Source organism: Lissotriton vulgaris, chromosome 2_1, assembly GCF_964263255.1.
Source record: "Lissotriton vulgaris chromosome 2_1, aLisVul1.2, whole genome shotgun sequence".
NCBI lineage: Eukaryota > Metazoa > Chordata > Amphibia > Caudata > Salamandridae > Lissotriton > Lissotriton vulgaris.
The window spans coordinates 974,217,608-974,238,136 of record NC_141687.1 but is presented as its reverse complement, the minus strand read 5'-3'; positions in this window follow the sequence as shown (position 1 = coordinate 974,238,136).

The window sequence follows — 20,529 nt, the reverse complement described above, 5'->3', positions numbered from 1 at the left end:
ATAGAAGTCCATATAAAGCCCTTGAACGCCACTCATCTTTTGTTTGCTGCTCCTGAGCAGATTAGTCTAAATTATGTATTTCAACGTCCTTAGTGTATGGCAATAATAATTTTGATGTGCAAGTGTGGAGAATGAGGATGCGTGAAAATGTGTCCGATTTTCGGGTTGAATGTGTGAGGAAACGCGCATAACAATTTCTGCCTGTGTTTTAAGTATTTTAGTAGCAATATGGCAAAGTTGTTATTTTATGTAATAAAAGTATAGCAGATATTAACAAATGCAGCAAGAAACTTAAGGCTTAAATAGGAAATACCGTAGGAGCAAAATAGGTTTATTAGTAAACAACCATTGAATGGCACGGGTCTCAAGATGCACGTGCGGTAGCTATAAGGACAAGATAGGCTTCAGCGACAGCAGCCATCTTTGAATTAAGAAGTGTGATGACACAACTTCATGTTCCATTAGCAGTGGCGGCTGGTGACATTTGAAAGTGGTAGGGCGTAAAATGATAATCATACTGCACTGTAGCGAGCGAGCGTCGAAACCAGGCTCTATCATGCCCTCCACCACTGACCCAGTACTACCAAGGGGCACCGTGACCAGGAGGATACTCCATGACTGCCTGGCCACAGCGGGATGCCACCCATGAACCCATATTACCAGGGCTACTCCCCGCTCTACGGCGACGACCAGAGGGCCCCCATCGACGTCACGGTCACCCGCACCACCGTCATCGCCCGACACCACGGTGGTGTTCGCCAATCAGCCAGACTTTGAACCCACCACATTACGGCTACTCCCCGCTACGGCGACGGCCAGAGAGGGCCCCACCATAGCCCTGTCTAACCCTGTGACGACTATGTGGGGTTTGTGATGTGCAGAAGATACCCACCACGGCATTGGTCCATGCCCACTCTAACGCTCGGCTTGAAGGAACCATAATGATGATGAGAACACTGCGTTGCACTTTTTTGCGTAGTGTAGTACAGCAAGGGGCCTAGCTAGCAGTTAACACATTTGAAAACACCCTGACCCTCGTGACCCTCCATTAATAGAAAGCCAGTCAGCCTGGAAGGTGGAAGCCACACACGACACTCGACCACTTAAGTGTCACAAACATCACATGCATCCGACTTCTTAGTTTACTAGGTTCGTTCGTTAGCGCTGTGACCATCAAATGCCAAGTAACGTATCTATTGCCCCGCCATCTGAGTGCCACTGGATCAACAAGACCTGGTATAACGTTGGCCGAATAGAACTTCCCCCCACCAAGAGCGTCTTCGCAGGTTAGTGCCCCAGTTGTCTCAAGAGTGTACCAGTGCCCGGGAGCAACAATCAATGCCCTAATATAAACTAGGGCTGTCCCACTTATAGCGGCATATGTAGACCACAGCCACCTGTTTAGATTTGGTCCGCACTACATATAGAGGGAACAAAGAGCCCCACCGAGGCAAAGGCAGGGACCAGCACCCTGGCACACTCAACAGTCTCCTTCACGCTGCTCTACACATGACATGGGTGTCCACAAGAGCCGAGCCCCCATCATGCACGTTCATCAGCCACACGCTGCACTGCAGTGCCAAATGGAGCCCAGCTCATGCTCACCCCTAAGCCAAGTATGACACCGGCCAGGGAAGGGTGGTCAGACACAAGCAGCAACACAAATATTGGTGTCAACCACGCCGCAGGAGAAAGGCCGGGGCAGAACTGGGCATATTAGCTTGTCTTCACTACACTTCATCAAAGCATTCCAATCCAGGCCCATGCGCAGCAATCAAGATGAAGCCCATTACCCCCAATCGGATACGTGTTGTGTGCTGCCTCCCTTGTTGTCTGGTGTTGTAATCCGAGTCAGATTAACATCAGACAAGGGAGGCACATGTAGTACACCATGCAGCGGCGGCATCCCTCAGTGGAGGCAGTTCGCAGCAACACGCGCCAGACGGCCCCCATATATACAATAGCGCTCGCTGTGGTAGTTCTCCAAGCTTTCAGGTGCTAGCCTGAGGTCACCATGTGTACCCTCTAATAAAACGAGCCCAGGAGTGGCAAGGGCCGGGCAGGGGATCAAAGAGCAAGTTAGGGATGAGTAGCAGCTGTCTCCCGTGGTGATACGAATGGCGTGCTTTTATTGTACATGTTGTCTATTATTGATGCAATTTTATAATGCGCCTGCACTGCACGAAAGCGTTAGAGAGCTTTACAAAGGAAGCTGCGAGTCACATACAAATAAAAAGCTACAGACGCTTTACATAAGAACAGTTACATTGCAAGATGATAAAGTTACAAGTCGACCAATGAGGATGACGCTCGCAGGCATCAATGAGGGTGAGACTTGAGTGCGTGTGTAGAGAAAGACAGCACAGAGCATGGGAAATTGCTGACGTTTAACACATTCAGTGGATAATTCACTTTGAAGGGGGGGCAGCGCAATGTGAATGCAGCCAGTAATATATTATTACAGTGTGTCGGATTGATCAACACTTACTACTCAACACAACAACAACCACCAGTTTAATTTACGTGGACGCGGTAACTCGCATGGATGTCTTCCGGCCGACGCACTCGCTGCACAGTCACAGACTCAGTCTCAGTGCACAGTGCACACTAGTGTCAGTCACTGTGCACCAGTACACAAAGCAAACTTAAAGCTGGTCCACTGGTCTAGGCAGGCGGTCCTACTAGGCTGCAGCTGCAGCACACATACAACACGACTCACTGGTCACGACGAGGAGTCACGAAGATGAGTAGGCACGTCACGCGCAGTGTGGTCCTGGAGAACTAAGACTGACTCTCTCTCACACACTATGACTCAGCCGCGACTATACTTCTAGAAGTTCTACTTTCAGTTTCACACTTACTCTTAGTAGTTGTTGTGGTGCACGCACTGTGACGTCCCGACTGATGACCAACAGCGTAGGGAAATGGCCAATCACCGACTACATGGCTGGATATGGCCATTACTGTGCGAGCAGCCAACACCCACGCGCGGCACCATCCTGCTGCAGCAGCCAATCCTGGTGCAGAGTGAACAGCGCCACTGCGCCAGGATTGGCTACGAGCAGGCTACTATCTGCCCTAAATGAGACCGGTCCCCAGGTCCCTGCCTATGTATCTGAGTGCTAAGGGGGGGGGAGGGGTAGGTCTACACTATACGCATAGCGGGCCAGTCAAAAAATTGACTACTCCAGGATTTAGCATGCGCAGTCAGCACCCCGCTGCCTGTCTGTGTGCGCTGCCTGCCTGTCACTTTGCCGCAGCCCCGCCCCCCACGGCCCACTTCATTATGATGTCAGATTTTGTTGGGCTTTTCCCGGGACAGGTAGCGCGCAGTGCGCTCGGCTCAGATTTAATTTTAAAAAGTCAGATTTATTTTTTAAAGTCATTCTTCATTGCCAGTGCGGTCGTCCATGGCTAGTGGGGCAACGCCCCAACGCACCGAATGGACGCACCGCCACTGTCCATTAGTTTTAAGAGGAAATTGTTTTTTTTTTTAATGCAACATTGGTGTTGCACGCTATTTCGTTACCGAAATAGGTCGAAAGGCTTGAGTTGCCAGGCAGCGTGAAGTTATGAAGGAGATCGTTTAAGTGCTAGTTAGGATTTCTTTCCACTGGAAAGTATTCAGTGTGAAGTAATTGCAAAATTAACGACAAATAGGGAATTACAAGGGTTATAGCATAATATTTCTGATGAAGAGGATATATGAGTGAATACTAGTAATACCACAAGAAGGGAGCGAGGAAATTATAAGGATTATAAGCCAGGAAATGGAAGACACTGCTAACAGTGGCGGTGCGTCCATTGGGGGCGTTGGGGCGTTGCCCCACTAGCCATGGACGACCGCACTGGCAATGAAGAATGACTTTAAAAAATAAATCTGACTTTTTTAAATTAAATCTGAGCCGAGCGCACTGCGCGCTACCTGTCCCGGGAAAAGCCCGACCGAATCGTGCATCATAATGAAGTGGGCCGTGGGGGGCAGGGCTGCGACAGAGTGAGAGGCAGGCAGCGCACACAGACAGGCAGCGGGGTGCTGACTACGCATGCTAAATCCCGGAGTAGTCCATTTTTTGACTGGCCCGCGCATGCGTATGGTGTAGACCTTCCAATCCCCCCCCTCTTTAGCACTCAGATACATAGGCAGGGACCCGAGGCCCGGTCTCATTTAGGGCAGATAGTAACCTGCTCGTAGCCAATCCTGGCGCAGTGGCGCTGTTCGTGCTGCGCCAGGATTGGCTGCTGCAGCAGGATGGTGCCGCACGTGGGTGTTGGCTGCTTGCGCAGTAATTGCCAATCACATATGGCTATATCCAGCCATGTAGTCGGTGATTGGCCATTTCCCTACACTGTTGGTCATCGGTCGGGACGTCACAGCGCGTGCACCACAACAACTACTAAGAGTAAGTGTGAAACTGAAAGTAGAATCTCTGGAAGTATAGTCGCGGATGAGTCATAGTGTGTGAGAGAGAGTCAGTCTTAGTTCTCCAGGACCACACTGCGCGTGACGTGCCTACTCATCTTCGTGACTCCTCGTCGTGACCAGTGAGTCGTGTTGTATGTGTGCTGCAGCTGCAGCCTAGTAGGACCGCCGGCCTGGACCAGTGGACCTGCTTTGAGTTTGCTTTGTGTACTGGTGCACAGTGACTGACTCTAGTGTGCACTGTGCACTGAGACTGAGTCTGTGACTGTGCTGCGAGTGCGTTGGCAGGAAGACATCCATGCGAGTTACCGCGTCCACGTAAGTTAAACTGGTGGTTGTTGTTGAGTTGAGTAGTAAGTGTTGACCAATCCGACACACTGTAATAATATATTACTGGCTGCATTGGCATTAAGCTGCCCCCCCTTCTTCAAAGTGAATTATCCACTGAATGTGTTGAACGTCAGCAATTTCCTATGCTCTGTGCTGTCTTTCTCTACGCACGCACTCAAGTCTCACCCTCATTGATGCCTGCGAGCGTCATCCTCATTGGTCGACTCGTAACTTTATCATCTTGCAATGTAACCGTTCTTATGTAAAGCGTCTGTAGCTTTTTATTTGTATGTGACTCGCAGCTTCCTTTGCAAAGCTCTCTAACGCTTTCGTGCAGTGCAGGCGCTTTATAAAATTGCATCAATAATAGACAACATGTACAATAAAAGCACGGCATTCATATCGCCACGGGAGACAGCTGCTACTCATCCCTAACTTGCTCTTTGATCCCCTGCCCGGCCCTTGCCACTCCTGGGCTCGTTTTATTAGAGGGTACACATGGTGACCTCAGGCTAGCACCTGGAGGCTTGGAGAACTACCACAGCGAGCGCTATTGTATATATGGGGGCCGTCTGGCGCGTGTTGCTGCGAACTGCCTCCACTGAGGGATGCCGCCGCTGCATGGTGTACTACATGTACCTCCCTTGTCTGGTGTTACTCTGACTCGGATTACAACACCAGACAACAAGGGAGGCAGCACACAACACGTATCCGATTGGGGGTAATGGGCTTCATCTTGATTGCTGCGCATGGGCCTGGATTGGAATGCTTTGATGAAGTGTAGTGAAGACAAGCTAATATGCCCAGTTCTGCCCCCGCCTTGCCCCTGCGGCGTGGTTGACACCAATATTTGTGTTGCTGCTTGTGTCTGACCACCCTTCCCTGGCCGGTGTCATACTTGGCTTAAGGGTGAGCATGAGCTGGGCTCCATTTGGCACTGCAGTGCAGCGTGTGGCTGATGAACGTGCATGATGGGGGCTCGGCTCTTGTGGACACCCATGTCATGTGTAGAGCAACGTGAAGGAGACTGTTGAGTGTGCCAGGGTGCTGGTCCCTGCCTTTGCCTCGGTGGGGCTCTTTGTTCCCTCTATATGTAGTGCGGGCCAAATCTAAACAGGTGGCTGTGGTCTACATATGCCGCTATAAGTGGGACAGCCCTAGTTTCTATTAGGGCATTGATTGTTGCTCCCGGGCACTGGTACACTCTTGAGACAACTGGGGCCCTACCCTGCGAAGACCCTCTTGGTGGGGGGAAGTTCTATTCGGCCAACGTTATACCAGGTCTTGTTGATCCAGTGGCACTCAAATGGTGGGGCAATAGATACGTTACTTGGCATTTGATGGTCGCAGCACTAACAAACGAGCCTAGTAAACTAAGAAGTCAGATGCATGTAATGTTTGTGACACTTAAGTGGTCGAGTGTCGTGTGTGGCTTCCACCTTCCAGGCTGACTGGCTTTCTATTAATGGAGGGTCACAAGGGTCAGGGTGTTTTCAAATGTGTAAACTGCTAGCTAGGCCCCTTGCTGTACTACACTACGCAAAAAAAGTGCAACACAGTGTTCTCATCATCATCATGGTTCCTTGAAGCCGAGCGTTAGAGTGGGCATGGACCAATGCCGTGGTGGGCATCTTCTGCACTCACAAACCCCACATAGTCATCACAGGGTTAGACAGGGCTATGGTGGGGCCCTCTCTGGTCATCGCCGTAGCGGGGAGTAGCCGTAATGTGGTGGGTTCATAGTCTGGCTGATTGGCGAACACCACCGTGGCGTCGGGCAATGACGGTGGTGCGGGTGACCGTGACGTCGATGGGGGCCCTCTGGTCATCGCCGTAGAGCGGGGAGTAGCCCTGCTAATGTGGGTTCATGGGTGGCATCCCGCAGTGGCCAGGCAGGCATGGAGTATCCTCCTGGTAACGGTGCACCTTAGTAGTACTGGGTCAGTGGTGGAGGGCATGATAGAGCCTGGTTAACACGCTCACTCGCTACGGTGCAGTATGATTATCATTTTACGCCCTACCACTTTCAAATGTCACCAGCCGCCACTGCTGTTATAGAGACAATTACATCTATTTTGAACGAAAATAAGAGGAAAGGTAGAGCTGCTGAAGAAGAGGAATATTAGTCTTTGTCAGATGAGGTTGTGAGGTCTAATAGAGGGTCTGGAGGTAAGTGTTTTCAAAAAATTAAGAGGACTGGAGTAACAAGTATTTCTAATGGAAGAGGATTCGATGTCTTGAGCAACACTAATTCAAGTGTTGGCCAGCACAGCACAGAAAGAGCACAGGAGTTCCATGGAAGGGAGAAGGGTTATCAACCCGAGGAGAGTCAGCGTGATATGGATGCTGATTTGGATGAGAATATCCTAGAACTAGGATATGATGATGAAATCAGTGAGTTTTCGAGTGATGAGAGTGTAAGAGTGAATGTAAATAGAAAAATGAGGGAACTTTTGGGGCAGGTGCTGTTTACCTCTTTAGAGATAAGACATGTTTGCAGTTTAGATTGGTGGTCAATGGACCACGGGCCATATGTATCAAGCAAATTAGCATTCGCAATGGCCGAAATTCGCAGAATTTCGGCCTTTGCGAATGCTAATTTGCTAAATGGTATGTATGAAACATTTTGGCAGCAAAATAAGGAATAGCAAAATTTGCTATTTCTTATTTTGCGATTGCACTTACGGAATCGCAAATTGTGCGATTCCTTAAATGCAATGTATCAAAGGAAAATTAATTCAAAAATGCCCATAAGGATTCGCAAATTACCACCAACTTCTAGTTGGTGGTAAGTTGCAAATTCTTTTAAAAAAGCAATTTATTTAAAATCCAAAGGTGCCATATGATGCTCATACATGCCCTTATGGCATGTATGTGCGCCATATGCCAACACATGTCATTTTCAGGGGTGCAGCAGGGTGTTCTTGTGACACCCCTGCACCCTTGAAAATATTCCTAAATAGCGATTAGAAAATTGCTAATCGCAAATTTCCCCTTCATTCCTATGGGCCTCTTGGCCCATAGAAATGAATGGGAAATTTGCGATTAGCAATGTGCTAATCGCATTTTAGGAATGTTAAGGAATCGCTAAAAAGAAGCGATTTCCTACATACATACCATTTTGCGATTTCTAAATAGCGAGTCCTTAAAAATCACTATTCAGAAATCGCAAATGGTCATGATGATACATATGGCCCCTAGTGAAGAAATATATTAAGTTCTGGATCAGAAAACCATTAAACAGGGAGGACATAAATATCATGAGAGCAGAATGTTTACGCCCAGATTGATGATAAGGAGACTATGGTGACCACGGCGGACGAAAAGACAATCCGCCGCTTTTCCGACCCAGGCATCTTGCGACCGGGGCGGAAAAGGTCTAACATGGTGGCGGTGTCTATTTGACCCGCCATCCATATTAGGATGGCCCAGGATAGATGCCTTTCCGTGGCGGCAGGCATGCGGTCTTCACTTTAGGGGCCCTCTGCGGGCCCCCGGAGTGAAGGAGAGGTGGGGGTGCACAGGGGGGGTACCTGTGATACCCCCTGCATTTGCATTAACAAAGCGGCAGGCATTGCGCGCTGCCTGCCGCTTTGTTAATGTAAATGCATTCGTGCATGTTTAGCATTGTGGCGGGCGGTGCTGAGAGCCCTGCCCGCCACATTGCTAAACATGCAGGATGCGCCCGCCACAGGGACCCCCGCCCTTATGGCGGGCGGTCCCAAAGACCGATAGGATGGCGCGCGGGATAGAATGCAAGGATTTTTGATATGATAGTGGAAGCTTATGTTAAGAGCAATGCCCTGGATATAAATATGTTAGCAGGATGAAGCCAGAGAGTAATATGTTTCATGAGAATGCCAATGTAGGCCTAATTGCTAAAAGTCAAAAAGTGGTTTTACTGCACATTATTCCAAAATTTGACGACTTGGCAAAGAAAGTGTCCAGTGAAGAGGCTAAAGGTCTGCTTTTCAGATAGGGTCTAGTAAAATCCCTTGATAATTATGTGCATACTTTCACAGCCTTGGTTAAGGCTCAAACTTCCATAAGGAAAGTGTTTGGTAGTGGAACTTTATATGGCAAGGCCGGAAGGAGAGGGCAACCTTTTGGCCATTCCTATTATAAGAGCCCATTCGGACAATCCAGAGGATAATTCAAGGGAAACTGGGGCTATGCAAAGTTTTTACCTGCAAAGAGGACGAGAAAGCAGAAGTAGATCATAAGAGGCAGGATCATATCAACTGTTTGGAAATGAAGGTATGAATTTTTGCAATATGCAAGTTCAGGGTTGTTCATTCTTGTTGAAAATGGACAACATTTTGGCTGTAACATATATAAACAGACTGGGATTCCGCAGATCAAAGAGACCGTCGGAGTTAGCAAAGGAGATCTGTGAGTTTTGTTTGGAACCCAAAATAAGTTTGAGAGCACAGTATCTGCTAGAGAAAGAAAATATAGGAGCTAATTGGAATTCATGACGTGGTAGATTTCAGTGATTGGAAATTGAAGCTGGTAGTGTTTCAGCACATTCAGCGGAGGGTTAGGTCTACTGAAAGTGGATCTTTTTGCATCTCACTTGACTTTCCAACTAGAGAGGTATGGGAGTAGGATCTAGGAGCAATGTCAACCATTCATTCTGGATTGGTAGAATATGAAAGCTTATGATTTTCTTCCTTTTTAAATGATTCAGGGAGTATTGTTGCAGGTGAAGAGGCAGAGATGTCTGTTGGTGTTGGTGGCACCTTTTCTGGTAACTCAGGCCTGGTTTCCATCTGTGATGGAATGGATGATGGAAGTTCTGTTGCATATTCAGCAATGCAAGAGATTATTAGTGTGGGTAAAAAAAGGCAAGCAACTTCTGGTAGAGTCAGGAGTGCTCAGCCTTCTAGTTTGGAAAATTACAGGAATTCAGGAGGAATCATTTGACTTTCTGGATATGCTTCGGAATTACTCAATGAGTCTTGGGCACCAGGGACAAGGAAGCGGCATAGGTGGGCTTGGAACATCTGGCTTGGTTGCTGCATGGCACAGGAAATGGATCTCATGGAGACAGATGAGGTTATAATAGCAAATGTTGTGGCAGAATATGTTTAGGAGAGGAATTAGTTATAGTACAGTTAATTGTTATAGATTAGCTATTTTGGCTGGACACTCACTTTTGAATGGCATGCCTGTAGGAAGGAGTCCTTTATGTATAGATTTCCCAAAGGAATAAGGATTAAATGACTGCCGAGAGCTAGTGAGGAAAGTCTGTTGGCTGTTTTGCTGGTATTTAGTATGTTTACGAAGTGGCGAGTCAATACATTTTTAAATACAAGAGAAATGTCAAGTAAAGTAGCAACTTTGTTATGTTTGATTTCTTTTATGAGGGTTTCGGATGTGAGAGTGCTGGAAATAACAAATATATTTTATCAGCCTCATGGTGTGTATTTTTTTATTTTGAGGAAAATTAAAACTATGTCAGAATCAGGTTTTTATCCTAGTTTTGATGATCATCCAAAACTTTGTGTGGTGAGGTGTAACAAAAAGTATAAGGTAATAGCCAGTGAAAACAGGAGTGTGGGTGTAGCTCAGTTCTTGATCTCTTCTGTGAAACTATATGGTGCAGTTTCACCTGTGACTATTGCTAGATGGGTTACGAATGTCATGAAAAAGGCAGGTGTGAATTTTTATTTGTTTACAGCACATTTGGTAAGGGGAGCGATGGCTACGAAGGTTTTTTAATGCAGGAGTTAGGTTGAAGGACATTATGGAGGTAGTAGGTTGGTCAAATTCTGAGATCTTTAGGAAGTTTTATTTTAAGCCAGTTGAGTGTGTTGAGGGGATGGCATTGAAAAGCTTTGAAACATGCATAATGCAAGCCTCCTGTCTTGCCATAAAATGCTGATTATTAGAGGTTTTATTGAATAGAGAATCATGATTTTATTATAAACAAGGATGCTAACATTATCTCTCCCTTTAACCCTTTGGAGGAGAGGCCAAGTAAAAGTTATAACTTAAATTCAGAAATATTGATATGTATGATTGAATTCTTAAAGTTAGGGTTTGTGAAATATTTTAATTTGAGTCGAAATTAGGACTTGTTTGAATTATTTTTCAGAGAGCCAATGAAGCTCTAAGGGAAGCAGTGATGTATGACCTGAGGAGAATGCAAACTTTGAACATTTCAGATAATTTTGGCAGCGACAAAAGAGAGTAGTGTTCAAGGGCCCTAAATATGAAAAATAAAATGACAAGGAAATTATTTCATTACCATTTTATTTTTATTTATTTTATTTAGCATGCACCAGCCGCCAGCCAGGATACATGGGGGTATGTTCTCATCTGCTGCAAATTGGCAGCATAGAGGACTAGATGAGCAAGATGGACCCTCCAAAGGAGGCATGTCAGTTGGGCCGGCTTTCTTGAGCCGGCCAAAGTAACATGCGCACTTTGCAGCTCTCCACTCAGCTGTCTTAGATAGCTGGGTGGACACCAACCACAGGTCAAAGGGGCCGGAAGGAGCATCCAGTCATGACCCTGTATCCAATCCTGGCCAGGGCCGGCTTTAGCGCTGGTGGCGCCCTGTGCGACAATGTTTGTTGGCGCCCACACACACTGCCTCAGTACTACCCTCAGCCTCGGTCCGTGCAGGTAACAGCGGTGGGGTGGTGGGGCCGGGTGGAGGGGCATTCCGACAGACGATGCAGAGGGGAAATTAAATAAATATTTAAGTTTCCCCCCCACTCGGCTCCACCGCTGTTATGTGCACAGGCTGCTACCCTTTAACAGTGCCCCCTCAAGTCTCCATAACCAGTCTCACGCTGATTTCTTTAATTATGTAGCACCACCTATACCAGTGTAGTTTGTAAAAGCACTTTACATCACACACATTACACAGAGACCATCAATCATATGTGTGTAACTCAGTGTATAGGAAATGTTACATAAGCAGAAGACTACAAGGTGAGTCACATGTCATCCATACTGGTAGACAGTATAGTTTGAGAGTGCTTGGCCTGGAGAAGCATAGACTCAGAATTTAAAGCATAACCCCATGGTTGGGGGTTACATTTAATAATAAGGATTTTTTACTGAAATTAACCCTTTTTGAAACATTAGAATAATGAAAGACGGAGGAAAGCATCATAATGCTCTAATCTATACCTTGCAGTTTGCATGCAGCTCTTTGATGATAGTTATTAGCTCACTGTTCCATTTTGGATTTTAACAACTATACTGCTAGTAGCAAAAGGATCTCCCTGACAAAAGCACTGACCTATTTAAACTATATGCGCTGTGTGATCTGCATGGTACACATTCTTTGCAGCAGGCACATTAACTCTCTGTGCTACCATAAAATTAGTTAAAAATTCCCCCTGACAAAACTCCTTCTCTCTCCAGGGAGACGGAGGCCAGCAATGCAGCAGCAGGTGCTTTTGAAACCATAAAATACTTCCAAACACTGCGGCCCCTGGAAGAGTCAGCACCCGGTGCCGTGGCACCGGTCGCACTGCCCTAGAGCCAGCCCTGATCCTGCCTCTCCTTTCATAATAATAATAATAGGGGCATTTATAAAGCGCTGAGTTACGTGCACCGGCGTGTCCCCGCGCTGACGATGAGATAGGTGGAAAACAGGGAAATGAGGCTGCCAGGCAGGCCACTATCTAACATAGAGGTAGGTTTTTAGTTTTGCTCGGAACCTTGTTTCTGCTGGTTCCAAACGGAGGTCTACTGGGAGTTTGTTCCAGTGGTTTGGCGCTAAATACCTGAAGGATCTGCCTCCCATGCGAGCTTTCTTCACCTTTGGGATCCTCAGCAGTCCCCCACCCGTAGATCTAAGCGCTCGGGCTGGTTCATATGCTTCAATCAGTCTCTGCAGTGGTCGAGGTGCCCTGCCATTCAGAATCCGATGACAGGTGCAGAGAGCCTTGTACTCGACTCTGCTCCTCACAGGGAGCCAATGTAGCTTCTGCAAGGCCACCTTCGAGGGCGCCCTTTTGGGCAGCCTAAGGATCAAACGTGCTGCCACATTCTGCAGCACTTGAAGGCGATCCACACTTTTACTTGGTACCCACAGATACAGCAGGTTCGCATAGTCCAGCCTTGCGGTCACCAGTGCATGTACCAGGGTTTGACGAGCTTCCATCGGCAGTAGGTCAAGGACTTTCCTCAACCTTTTCAAGACCCCGAAACACACACCGACCACACGGTTGATCTGGGGCCCAAAAGTAAGACCCGCGTCGAACCATACTCCTAAGTTTTTTGCCTCCTGACAAGGGGTGGGGGTCGGTCCTAGGCAGGATGGCCACCAGGCTGATGACCAAGCAGACTGGGCCCTCCCTACCACCAGCACCTCTGTCTTGCTGCCATTGAGCTTCAGACAGTTCATGGCCATCCAATCAGCGAGATCTTTCATGCATGATCGGAAGCCATCTGCAGCAAGACAGGGCGCGTGCGACAGGGAGATGACCAGCTGCGTGTCATCAGCGTAAGATACCATTTGGAGGCCATGGCTCTCCACAATAGAGGCAACAGGCGCCACATACAAGTTAAAAAGGGTCGGGCTCAGGGACGAGCCCTGCGGCACGCCCTGGCCCAAAAGTACCCCTTTGGAGTACCAGTCGCCCAGCCTCACTTGGAAGCTTCTTCCCGTTAGGAAGGCCTGTATCCAACTCAGCGCGCGATTAGCAATGCCACCTTTGCTCAGACACTGTAGCAAGGTGGAATGTGCTACAGTGTCGAACGCCGCACTGAGGTCTAACAGGATCAAGGCCATAGTTTGCCCCTCATCTACACCCTGCCTCAGATGTTCAGTTGCCATAAGAAAGGCGGACTCTGTGGAGTGACGCGGTCTAAAACCGAACTGCGTGGCGTGGAGCAAACCCACCTCCTCCACATGTTCCATAATTTGGGTGTTTACCACCTTCTCTGCCACTTTGGACAGAAAAGGCAGGAGTGAGATGGGCCTCAGATTTTCCAACACCTCAAAACCAATGTGTGATTTCTTCCGGAGAGGGAGCACCACTGCCTGTTTCCACCCCTTGGGTAACATGCCAGACTTAAAGGAGGTATCCAGGACATGCCTAATGTAAGGCTCCAAGGCCTCCAAGCTGTCCCTCAACCTTTTAGGGGACACCGGGTCCAGAGGGGAGCCAGATTTTACTGAGAGACATACCCTCACTAGCTCTTCAGGAGGGGGAGTGATGAAATCTGTGAGGAGCCCTGAAATCTCCATGCCCTCCGATGTTACCTCAAACTCAACCCCTGTGGGGGGAGGGTTAGGGCAGGTCGAGTAGATTTTCTCGACTTTCGTGGAGAAGTAGTCGGCGATGCGATCGCATGTTTCCATCGAACAACTCTCTGGATCTGAAGACGAGTCTATCGTAGTCAGAGACTTGTAAATGCAGAAGAGCTCCTTAGCAAAGTTTTTTGCCCCTACAATTTGCCCTGCATAAAAGGCCGCCTTCGGCTTTTTAATCAGCCTATGATGCAGCCGCCTTTTCTCTAAGAACAGTTCCCTGGCCTGAGTGTCATAAGATACCCTACAGGCTCTTTCAGCTCGCTTACATTCTGCCTTTGTCCGCCGCAGCTCTCCGTTAAACCATGGAGCAGATCTTTCCTTGCGGCCGCCCACGGATGTTCGGCAGAGTGATCTAGCGCCTCTATAATGCGCCTATTCAAGTTAGAAACAGCAGATTCTATGTCCTCACCTCCAGGCTGGCCTTCCCTTGTCAGTGCTTCATTAAAGTCCTCCAAGGAGAATTTAGCCCACTTCCTCCTTAAATAATTCAAGGGTGCCTGACTATGTTTTAAGTGTTTAGTACTGTTTATGGAGAATACCACCAAAAAGTGGTCCGTCCAGGGGATCAGCTCAGCTGTGGAGACCTCAACCCCTCCCCAGTTAGCAAAGACCGGGTCCAAGAGATGACCCTGACGGTGCGTTGGACCTGAGAGCTTGAGTTCAAGCTGAAGGGCTTGAATATCCCTGCAAAACTCCTCCGCTCCTTTGTCCTCTGGGCTGTTCAGATGCAAATTCAGATCTCCCAATAGGAGGAATTTGTCCCTGCGTAACGCTGCCTCTGTTACACTTTCTAATAGACTCGCCCTGAACTTGGTACTAGACCCAGGGGGTCTGTATATCAGATAGCCTTTAATCGCCATCCCCCCATTCATTTGTATGGTAAAAGCTCCTGCCTCACTCTCAGCGACCGGGGTAGACTCCAGTAAACATCCCAGACTCTTCTTAAAAATAATCGCTATCCCCCCTCCCTTCCCCACTGGCCTATCCTGCCTGACCACGGAGTAGTTCTCAGGCATAGCCTCGATGACATCCGAGTCGGAGAACTGGTCTAGCCACGTTTCCGTGAGGAACAGAAGATCAAATTTTCTCTCAGTGAGCAGCTCGAATATATCGAGTCTATGCTTGCGCAGAGATCTCACGTTGAGAAGACCGCATAGTAACGCGGTTTGTTCCCCAGTAGCTTGCAGCAAGGTGATGAAGCGAAACCGACAGTGCCCACATTCCGTATCCTCACTTGACATGCCGTGCTTACAAGGACAGGTGGTCACCGGACGTAGGCTGAGGAGCTGCTCCCTGTCCCAGTAGATGTTACCCTCAGGAACAGGGGTTGTCGCCCTAGCCCGCAGTCGGCCGCGGACGGGCGCAGACGGGCTCGACTTTGGCGACAATTCGGCGCGCCTTCGTCGCGCCCGCTGCGCTCGTCCGCTGCGCTTCCGGGGGTACATCCGCCTTTTGTATCCCTCAGTCCGTCTGCCTCCCAGCCACTAGACCGCTAACCGGCCCCTCGCGCAGCGGAAGTGACTGCCTCTCACCTCCACGCCCTCCGCTCAACGGTGCTAGCCACCCTGTCGGAACGAGGCGTGGAGGAAGGATGGACAAGACAGCCAACCCAAAGCGTCAGGTAAGTCTGGGAAGTACGAGGGGGGGTAGAAGCCTCAACCGCTAAGGATTTGGCCCCACCAGGGTGTCCTAAACAAATGCCCTGCAGAAAAATGAAATAAAATGGATACTATGATATCCGTTTTTTTAAAATGCAAATTGCACACAAACAGCAATTAAAATTCTCCGCGCGCTGGCACCACGCAAGCAGCAATGAGCCCTGCCACTGCCCACTCACCGCCACGCGGGTGAGCCCTCCAGTGCCTTTGTATCCCTCAGCCCGTCTGCCTCCCAGCAGGGCCGGCTCTAGGCTGATGGTGGCCCTGGGCAGGGAGCGTAGGTAGGGGGCCCGGAAGAGGGGGTCCGGGCGGGGCGGAGCGCGCAGGCCAGTAATGAGGGGAGGGGGTCAGGGAGTTTAGAAGTGGAACAGAGCCGGAGGCCGCCAAATCCCTGCCAGGGGCCACCACGCAAATATGTATCCACCCTCAGAGGATTAATATGATAAGGATATATATATTGGCGTGGTGGCCCCTGGGGTTTGGTGGCCCTGTGCAGGTGCACAGCTTGCACATGCCTAGAGCCGGCCCTGCTCCCAGCCACTAGACCGCTAACCGGCCCCTCGCGCAGCGGAAGTGACTGCCTCTCACCTCCACGCCCTCCGCTCATCGGTGCTAGCCATCCTGTCGGAACGAGGCGTGGAGGAAGGATGGACAAGACAGCCGCCCCAAAGCCGGTGAGAGTAGCACCAGGATTGATTAGTGGAATTTCCTGGAGGCTGGAGCCCGCGGAGACGACATAGGAGGGACCAAGGAGGACATTGGGCGTACAGCAGACAGGGTAAGTGACAATTTTTAATTATTAGCCACTAGCCTTGCCTGCATGCAGTCACTCACTCACCCACCGCTTAGTTTCCTGCCTGTCTCACTGGTGTAAATATGTGCCATACCCTCCTTTTCAATGGGCTTATATGGAGTGTTGGAGTTCTGTGTGTTCATGTTGAGTTCTAATTTGGATATTTGGACTGTTGCTGCTAAGAAGTGGTGAATAAAACACATATGCATAATGCTAGCCTCCTTGTCTTTAACCCCTTCGATGCGGGTGACAAAGCCAGCTCGTCATGGGCATTACCTGCGCTGCGCGCATGATGAGTTGGCTTTGTCACGTAACGCGAGATTTTTGAAATTCCAGCCCGCAGCGGGAAAACCCGCTAGCGCGCATGCGGTTAATGATATCATGACTTTGCATACAGTAGAACCTCTAAGAATCGGCATTCTCGTGCGGTATGTGTGTGATTGAGCAGCAATGTGGATTAAACAATATCTTGAGCTTCTACCTCCAACTTATTGTGCCTCTAAATTAGTGTCTGTCTTGCATTGACGCGCCTCTGGTGCTACTGACTGACCAGGACACATGTAATGCATGGATTTTCAGCACTCTGGGAAAATAGCATTTTTTTTAAGCGCTCTCTAGCCCCTAACAGGAATTACAATTTTGGATCTTTTCCAGTAAGTTAGCTCCAACCTTAGGTGGTGCCCTGAGGCTGGAGACTTTCCTCACTTCAGCAAGTGCTGTCCTTTCACTAACCTCTCCATTTCTATTTCAATACACTGACGTTCTACATGACTGAAGTTGCAAAAGCTGATTATATCATTCCTTTAGGCCAATCAGAACGAGCTGAGAAAATCTCAGTGACACTTCGTATAAATGTACCACTTTCAAATGGTTTATTTAGGCAGAGGTAACACCACACCTGGTGCTGTGATTCCGTGAGCTGCGAATGGTAGCAAGCCCTCCGGCGCTATTGTCACAGCCCATAATCACATGCTGTACAGTTTTCATTTGACACACTCCTACAGAAATGTCTATTGCGATTAGAATACATCAGGAGAAATTCATTAAAAAAAAAATCTGTAAATCAACAATGCCAAGAAAAACAGAAGAAAATGCCAAATTCTAGTCAGGATACAACGATATACAGCTTTTAGGCTTTTATGTACCCAGTAACATAACATAGCATAGCATGTGTAAATGTACACTAATGTTTCCCCTTGTTGTCACCACAAAAGGGCTTGAGAAACATTCTGGCGAAAAGTGAAACACATAAAACACTTGTGGAGGTAATTTTTTGGCAGAGTGTATTTATTTATTTATTAGAAAGTTTTATAGAGCGCGAACAAGACCCTTGCGGATATCAGAGCGCTTTACAGTAAGTTAAGTTATTTATATATAAATGATAAAAAGATTTCATAGAATTTTTGGAGCGTTCCTGTCTCCCCAACCTAATGCTAAACAATGAGACAGAACAACCACCATGAAACACCAAAATTCACAAACTGACAAAAAAAACCTTAGTTATAGAGGAAAAAACTGGTCATCAATTATTTTCATTTCCCCAAAAAAATTAAGTACGCACGCTTGCTCAAGAGCTGAGAGGGATGACTTTGAATTGTTGCATGCTTATCCAGTGATGCAGGGACAACTTTCGGAATTGTGATGTGAGCCATAACATTGCTGCAATCGCAGGGCTTTTGACAAATTGTGTTACTTCAAGGTACTGTAAGCAATGTCACAATACATCTCAAAACACCAGACAACATCATCAAACAAAGGCAAAAGTTTAGAAACCCTGTTGTTGGTGACCGAGGAAAGTTAAGCCTTTTTTAAGCCTTATTTGTTGCACACTTTAGTAAACGTGTGTGGCAAATAGGGCAATTCTTTTCAGCACGAGACTGTTGGGAATCGAATCCCCCCTCGAGCGACCCCATAATCACACTCATGTTTCTGAAAACTGCCTCTGGTGGTGGTACAATAGTCCTTTTAAAAATAGATTGGATAGGGATCCCTTGTGAATTCATAGAAAGCTTCACATTTTTCAACAGTACGCTATGGCAGGCTTCCTTTATCACAATGTATGATTATGATATTTCTGTAGCACAAACCTAGCAAAAAGACATTTTAGCGCTGTACATGTGAGTGTCCATCCTCTCCCTTTAATGTTAGAAAGGAAGATTTTTTCTGATAGAATGGCGGAGTGCGGCATTAAGCTAAAATTGCTAGCACCGCCATCCGCCCTTAAGAAAAAGCAGAGATGAGCCATATTTACAATGATACAGTGCACCCCTGCATAATCTCTAACGCGGGCGCTAAATTCAGCTGTCTTGCGCCAATGCAGGCACCCTTGCACCATTGTGCAAGAGTACCTGCGTTGAGTGACTGATTGTTGAGGGACTGATTGTTTATGTGCAGGAAGGTGTCCCTTCTTGCACATAAACAATCACTAATGAGACCTTCCTGCACATAAACAATCATAAACAATCATTCATGGCGATTTGCTGTTTTTATGTGTGCTGCACAATGCACCTCACAGAGAAACAGCAAAAACAAGGAGAAATTAATAGTTTCTCATTGTTTCGCCATGTTAAGACCAGGTGATTTGTTGTCTTAATTTTGGCGCAGCTCCATCTTTACGCCACCCTTGTAAGTAGGGGGCAGCTTCAAAATTAATGGGTGTTCTGGCAAAACGCCCACTGCAACACCCATTGCCCACCCCTTTCACGCGAAGTGTGGTGTGAATGGGGGCTTTATTTACAAGGCAGCATTAAGCCACGCTAAGTGGCTTAACGCTGCCTTGTAAATATGACAATGGGTTAATCGCCACTGGAATTTCACAAAAAGTGACATTCCTGGGGCTATAAGCCCTTATAAATATGCCCCATAGAACTGGGAGCACAAACACTGGGTCAGATTTACTAAGGTTTTACACCATGTTTGCGTCCCAAAGGGGAAGCAAATCGGCACAAAAACTTGTTTACTGCTGAAAATAACATGAAAGTAACGTGATGCTTTGCATTTCGTACCATTAAGGGGGCATACCATTGGTGGTGCATAGGTGTTCTCATGCAACCACCCAAGGTTTCTGATGCTAAACCCAATTTACTACATAAAGTAGACAAGGTGTAGCATCTGAAAATAGCCCGCCTTTAAACAGGCGCTATGAAGGAGGAATGCTTTTTTTCTCCTTTATTTTCTGACATCGCATGTGTGCTGTACTGTACAACATATGCACAAAGTGGGAAAATGTTTAAAATGAGTCTAAGCATAGTGGGGTATCCTTACAGTACAACACCTACACTTGACTCCTCACGGAGACACCCTTGCACTATGGCACAAAGGTATCTCCGTGGCGCATGGCAGAAAATTTCAGCACCGGTCCTGCGACAACCACCAGTTCAAATTACACACAGAGTGTGCTCCAAGTAGAACCAACGCCACATAATGGTACCATGTAATGGAGTTATTCACCTCAAATTAGCGTAACTTGGATCCCTGTCCAATTAAATATTTCCCAACAGAATGTGGCCCAAGATTATTGTGCGATGCAGTTAAAATCCTCCTTTATGCAGAAAAACAATATTAAGAGAGTACTTGCACATAAATCTCAACAGCTCATTCACTGATCCACAGAAGTAAAGTTATAATTTGCATTAAATGTACTATTGTTTGCTATTCAGAAAGGGATTTACGAGTAGTATCTTTACGAGTGCGGAGACTCCGCACATAAAAAGATAGTTATTTACACCTCATGAATCTCTTTTTGAATAGCAAACAATCTTAAACGTACACAAAAGGGTACATTTACGTTTGTGAATAAGGCCCAAAGAATCCCACCAAGACCTAATCTAAAGTACAGAGTGACACAGAGCTCCCTTCTAAAATCAAGAGTCATGTCGAGCTCTTCTCTAAAATACAGATTCCAGGGGTGGCTCCTCCGTTATGGCAGAGGAGCATCGCCCCACTAGGTGGCAGCAGATTTAAGCACATGAAAAATTACATAATAATAAACCAATTTTATTATGATTTTATTTTCTTCTTACCTACAGGCTGCCAACGAGCT